Genomic DNA, 7,318 nt, shown 5'->3' on the forward strand with positions numbered 1-7,318 from the left:
GAGAGTAACACTTGCTTTGAGATGTTCTCAAATCGCCCATTTTCAAGGTTCAAGAAATTCCTTCAAATTCCATAATTGTATGTTGCAATACATAAATATGTGTGATTTTTTACAATTTCAAGGGTCCCCAGGAATCCTGCTTTTTAAGGGATGGAGAAACCTCTTTGGAAAAATGCCAATGAAAATAAAATCAAGGAATAGAATTCTGTTGTTTGGCAACACATCAGTAATGGAGTAAAAGAATGTTTCTAAATGCAGTACATTTTGTGTTAGACCAGATTTTCCTCGAGGTCAACCCCTGAAAATCCATGCAAGAGGTGGTTTAAAAAAAAAAACTGAAAGAGGGAGTTCACTAAAATATTGGTACGATATTAAAAGCACCAAACTACATCGCATGGGAAGATAGCAACTAACTTGGAGGGGAAGAGTAGTACTGAAATGCCCTGCACAGTGAGCAGCGTCACCATCACCAAATGAGGCAGCGACAGAACAACGAGCCAGACATGGGGGAGAGCGTGGCCCTTTTCCCCTTCTTAGCTCTTCTTTTTTTCCTTTTCTTCCCACTCCCTCAAAATGACTTCAACTTCTGTATTTTCTTCTTCATTTCTTCATTCAACCATGCACTGCTGAATGCCCACAAGGTGCCCACCTTTAGTTAACTTCAGGGTCAAATAGCAAAGGCTTCTCTTGCAGCCATGATCTTTTTTATGATTCTACTTATAACACCCACCACAATGGTGGCAACAGTGTTTGTAAATTGAAATTCACATTAATTGTCTTGTATTTGCCAGCTCTTCCTGCCTCCAAAATACACCAGGGAAATGAGCTGGAGGAACTTCATTGTATGGCAGCGTCTTAGCATTGAGACACGTCTTTATAAATAACCTAGAGGAATTGCCCACACTGGCTGGGAATTTCCTTTAAGATATTCCTTGGGCCCCCAGTGTTTCTCTGGTATCCTCAATGGGCCAGGCCTGAGTGTAAGTAGATTTGGCTCTAGGGGAGACTGGTATGTAAGTGTTATAAATTCTATAATAACTGCATGCATATAGTGCTATGGGGATTGAAATGATGAATCGACAATTCTGCCTAAAATGGGAGGCTTGGTCAAGAAACAATATTTAAAGATGTCACATCCACATGCTCCTGCAACATAGTCCCTCAACAATCTTTACCATACTGTAGCACTTAGAGAGAGGGCAAGAAAGTTTCACCTGCACAACACAGTTTACAGCTCCATGCTTACTTAGGTTAATGAGGTTATCAGCTTTGACCCCAATAAGTTGTTAAATTATACTTTTCCAGCTCTCATAGAATTTTGCCTGAGACCCCAAAGCTGAACAGGAATAATATAGGGCCTACCTGTTTTGAAGCTGTGACCACTAGCCAGAGCAATGAAATCCTGCTGTGTGGTGAGTAATCGGATCTTCACTGTTTCACATCTGTCATTGACTTGTTGCCTATAGAAGGGAGGTCTAGAAATTTGCCAAAGGAGAAAGTTTTAAAAAGAATATGTAATAAGAGAGAGCTCTACACCCTCTCTGTATTAGTTTCCTAGGGCTGCAGTAAGAATGAACCACAAACTGGTCAGCTTAAACAACAAGAATTTATTCTTTCATGGTTCTGAAGGCCAGAAGCCTGAGATCAAGGTGTAGGCAGGGTTGGTTCCTCCTGAGGGCTGTGAGGAAAGGATCTGCTCCAGGCCTCGCTCCTTGCCTTGCAGAATGAGGTCATCTTGCTATGTCTCTTCCGTCTTTGCATTTCTGTTTCAAATTTCCCCTTTTATAAGGACATCTGACATATTGGTTTAGGCTCATCCGAATGACCTCATTTTGACTTGATCGTCTACAAAGACCGTATCTCTGAATAAAGTCACATTCTGAGGTACTGGGGTTGAACCTCAATACATGCATTTTGGGGGAACACAAATCAACCCTTACTAGTCCACTCTCTACCCCCTAAAATTCCATGCCCTTCTCACAAGCAAAATATATTTACCCCACTCCAACATCTCCAAAAGTCTTAACCCAATCCAGCATCTAGTCCTACCTAAATATCTAGGTCCAATATGGGTGAACTCAAGGTACAATTCCTCCTTAGCACAATTCCTTTCCAGCTGTGAAACTGTGAAACCAGGCAACTTATCTACTTCCAAATTACAATGGTGGGACAGGCACAGAAGAAACATTTCCATTCCCAAAGGGGGAAATCAGAGGAAAAAAAGGAGGTCACAAATTCCAAGCAAGTCAGAAACCTGGCAAGGCAAATCCCATTATATGTTAAGGCTTGAGAATCATTGTCTTTGGCATCCTGACAACAGAGGAGGGGCCCCACTGAAGTGGGCATGCTTTTCCGATGACCCACAGAGGCAGCCCAGCAACTGGATCCCAGCATGTCTGGCAGCATCCAGCAGCCAAGCAAGAGGCACCAGGACCCACCCCCTTCCTCTTCTAAGGCTTTCCCATGTCAGAGCTGTGTTGTGGCCACACCCTCCTTCATCCAGCCTGTTCAATGCCCCATTTACATATCCACGTACAGATCCAAATGGTGCTCAAAACAAAGGAAAACCGTATATATATATATTTTTAATAATACTGACCACCTGTTGCTGTGGGAGAAAAAATTAATGAGGGCTCTGACACTAACCTAAGCTGAAAGAGTGTTACTGAGACGTAGGAAGGGCTAACCCGACTGTTCGTTGTGGGTGTATGTAAGCAACTTTGATTTCTTTATTTGCTTTTCTTACATTCCACATTTCTATGATAAATACATGTTACCTTTAAATGGGGGAAGAAAAAACAATAAATGTCATGAAGTACCAAAGTCGCAATTAAATGATAATTTAAAATACAATAAATTCATAGATTGAAGAGAATGAAACCAAAGTAATGTTCCGTAGTTTATGATTCTGTAAAAATGGCATATTTTTATCTGTGTAAAAGCTACAAAATGTTAGGAGCAGAAATGACCTTGGAAGTCATCTAGTCCAAAATTTTCATGTTACAAATGAGGAATCAAGACCTAAGGTAATTAACTGCAGGTCCCAAGACCACATCACTGATGAATGTCAGAATGGGGACAGGAGTCAGGGTCTCCCCAGCTGAGACTCCCGCTCCTCTCAAATGCCTTCTGCACAGCTGTGTCTCTAAGGTGAGGAGAGACCTGTGTCCTCTTGCCGTCCATTGCCCCCCCACCCCCGCCAGTAAATGCCCTTCATTTTTTGCGCAGTGACTAATAGCTACTCTAATGGAGACCACAGATAGGTAGAATTAGTGAACAACCCCTCTCCACAGAAAGGTGTAAGCTCCATGCCCCTTTCCAAGGTCACTCTATTTTTTGTTCACATTATGATGACGTGAAATTTAATAATTACTTGTGCTTCACACAGCTCTACCTATAGCATTGGGGTAACACAAATAACATGTGTTTCACGGCAAAAGAAGCAAGCAAGCAAGAAAAAGCAGATATTCTGAATATACAAAGAAGTGAAACAGAGAGGAGAAAAAAAAAAAAAAAAAAAAACGTTATTGATGTAGCAAGGACCAGAAAAGGAAACAACACTAGACACCTGAGTTCAAGAGTCAATTAAGGAAAGATTTAGTTGATTGCAAGGCTCATGGGGTTTGGGAGTTAAACAGCATGAGCCACAGCTCAGCTGGTTAGTCAGAAAGAGTCATTGCTAGGGCTTTACCTCATCCTACCAAAGGGGGTGGGGTGGGGTGGGAAGATGCTGCATCTGACATAACCAATGATTTCACCTTCCTGGGCAGGCCTATCCGTATTCACCCTCCTCCTGCAGCTGTACCAACCAAGACCTGGAAATCTGCAGGACTCTCTCATTTGCCCAGTGGCTACTAGCTCTCTCGTGTCCCTTCTTGGTATTCATCATGGAAAATAATGCCACATTCACAGCTACGAACATGGATGTTTCCTCTAGCTAAGAAATGATTAAGACAAACATACCAGAATAGCTGCCATGTTTCAAAAAATTAGATTTGGTGAATTTTTAAATTATGCTTTCAAAATTGATTGACCTTTCCTTTTCATATTACACTCCTAGAAGCACACACACAGGCTCATGATCACACATGCTCTGGAACCACACATGCCTGGTCCTTTAGCATAAAGATGAAGAAGATCCTCATACAAAAGTAAACAATGTTTCCAAAAGTATAGCCTTCTGCAATCCTGCCCCCCTATCTTCCCATAAGGACTGCCACTCTCAACTCTCGGAGGTGTGCTGGGCATGTGTGCAGCACTCTGTCTCTCTCTTTTGTTCAGATGGCAGAGGATTAGTATAATGTTCAGAAACCTCCTCCCACCCCAACTCTTCAGCCCAGCCCTTGGTTTCCTGGAGCAATATATTAGGTCGTGGAAGAACTATGGCAACTGAGAGCAGTGTGCACTGTGTAATACTGCAGTTTAACCAACAAGAAAAATACATGTTTTAGGAAACGGTTATTTAATTTCTTTATTAAAAAATCCTCAAGGTGTCCAGAGAAGGTTTCCTCCACCAAAAAATAAAAAATAAAAAAAATTGAATAAATATATTTTTAATGAAGTAACATTTGTTTAAACTGCAAAAGATATTCAGTTCTATCAAATGCCTGGTTAATAGGAACAGTGTGAACATACAAAACAGTTTGATCTGGAACCACAAGCTTCAATTTGATATGTGTATACTCTGTGTGCATGCGCACGCTTTCACATGAGTGTTGGATCATGATGTAAAGATGTATTTTCTATGGTAGATCATGGTAAAAATAAGTTTGAAAGCCACTGGTCTACACTATACTGCCCTACTGCTCTTTTATGTTTCTGTTAATTGTGAAAGAAATTAAACTAGAGAGGCAAGGAAAAGAAATTATGTTCTGGGAAAGGCTGCCAGGGGCTGGAGGGAGGCAGGAATGAATAGGTGAACCAAGGAGGATTTTTCAGGCATTGAAAATACTCTGTATGCTTATAATCAATATGACGAACACATGCTGCTAAATACGTGTGCAACACCGTAGGATATACAACACCAAGAGTGAACCCCAATATCAACTATGGACTTTGGGTGATTAGGACATGTCAATGTTTGTTCACCGATCATAACAAATACACCACTGCAGTGAGGAATACTGATGGTTCAGGCAGTTGTGCATGTGTGGGGAAAGGGGGCATATGAGGACTCTATACTTTCCATTCAACTTTGCTGTGAACATAAAACTGCTCCCCAAAAAAGCCTATTTAAAAATAATATATATTTTATATGAATAATTTTAAAAGATATAAATTTTGGTGGCAGTAGTTTTGTGGAATTGTCATTATTAACTAAAAGTCAAGAGCCAAATGATGAGATCCATCCAAAAAAAAAAAGAAAGAAGAAAGAAGGAAGGAAGGAAGACATCAGAACCAGAATTTTCAATCCAAGGCAGAATCTTAGCTTTCAATAGCTAAACTAGTGTTTTTAAACTTCAGTGGTGCCTCATTAGCAGTGCAATTTGGCAGATTTTAATCAACATTTAGAGAAATGAAATGAAATAGAACAGAAAATAGCCTGAATTGCACATAATGAGGAGAGATATTGATTTCTGACACGTTGGTTTCTGCTTTATGTGTGTCCAGCACGTTTACCAGGTCATGATGGAAAACTGTGTTCTATAGAATAGGTCAAGGTCATAACATATTTCAAAGACCCTATCTCATGCCGTACTACTCTACTGCTGTCACTGGAATGGGTCACACTTTCTAGTGAGTTGACACAGAGAATAAATGAGTGAAAAAATCGACAGGATTTTTAGCTAGTGAAGTATGTTCTGATTAACCAAACAGGTAGATGACACTCATTAGGGTGTGTGTGTGTGTGTGTGTGTGTGTCTGTGTGTGCACGTGTGTGTGTTTTGGGGAAGGAGGCAGCAAAACCTTAAATGAGGTGCTCAGAAGAGGCCTCTCAGCACTATGGCTGAGTTCCCAATGCACCTAAGAAGCTAAGAGCAGGTGAAGAGAAAGTCCAAGTGGAATAAACAAAATGCAAAAGCCCTGAAGCATAGCGAAAAGAAAGGATCCAGACGGATCTGGAGACTTAGGCAGAAGCTGGATCATGTAGGTCTTTGTGGAGTTCTCTGAGCAAAAAATGCCACCTTATGGAGACCTCAGCATCTCAGTAGACGTGTGTGAGGTGAAGCACGCTAGGGCACTCTCATTGCCATTTCGTCCGCATGATGTTGTGATACTATCCACCAAGTTATTGAATACGTGAAGAACAGGGGTGTGTGTGTTCGTTCCTGTGTGTGTGTGTGTGTGCGTGTGAGAGAGAGAGACAGAGAGAGAGAGAGAGAGAGAGTTCTGATGGTAGGGTGAGTTCAATTTATACTCATTACCACCTCTGAGGGGCATTTAAGGGGAATGTCTCATGCACGGGCAACATTCAGATCCAAACTCAAGACCAAGGTCTAAAGCGGAGATATCCAGACGCAGCAGCCCATAGAGGAGTGGAGGGCCTCATTTGGGGAGCACAGGTAAACAGAGAAGAAAAAGGAGTCTTACTGCAGGGCTTCGTGTCAGGAATGGGAAAACACATGTAGTTGCGATGCTTCTAAAAATGGTGTCCAATCAAATGAGTCAGACTTACCCGGTGATATTCTTCAGAGGAAAAAGCACCATTTCATACACATTCTTATTGTGTTCTAATTTTGAGAGATTTTGTAGGATATCTTACCTATTTATGTGATAGTCCTTATAAGTGCAGTAAGCTTTTTGTTCTTTTTTTTGGGGGGGGGGGAATGCAATTGTATAAATATAATAATAACCATTAAAATGCATTCATTTGTGGCTCTAATCAAATGTGACTCTTTAGACTCTGAACGCTAATTATGCATCCAATAAAATTTATCATTAATAGGAAAACTGCGTATCCTCCTTATAAATAAGTACAAAGATGGAATAACACACAGAAATGAAGTGTATCTCAGCTTTACAAAGATGACCAATGAGCCCTAATGCTGATATACATCTTGTGGTTTAAAAAATAGCAGATCCATTTCCATTTTACTAATTTAGACTTTCGAGAGGTGCTTTGTTAAAGAAGGCCTCATTTTCTGTTTTTTTTTTTTTAGCCCAAAATTCCTTTAAATAGTTGGTTACTGCTGACGTTGCAAATGTCTGTTTTTCAGGAGTAAATACATACTGTTCCTGCAAGAAGCATGCAGGGTCTCTAACATTCTCCCATTTGTTTTTTTTACAAATATTGTATCTATTTTAAAATTTCTCTTGGAGAGGATGAGAGAGAGAGAGAGAGAGAGAGAGAGAGAGAGAGAGAGAGAGAGAGAGAGAG

Source organism: Galeopterus variegatus, unplaced genomic scaffold (assembly GCF_000696425.1).
Source record: "Galeopterus variegatus unplaced genomic scaffold, G_variegatus-3.0.2 Scaffold803, whole genome shotgun sequence".
NCBI classification, from domain to species: Eukaryota; Metazoa; Chordata; class Mammalia; order Dermoptera; family Cynocephalidae; genus Galeopterus; species Galeopterus variegatus.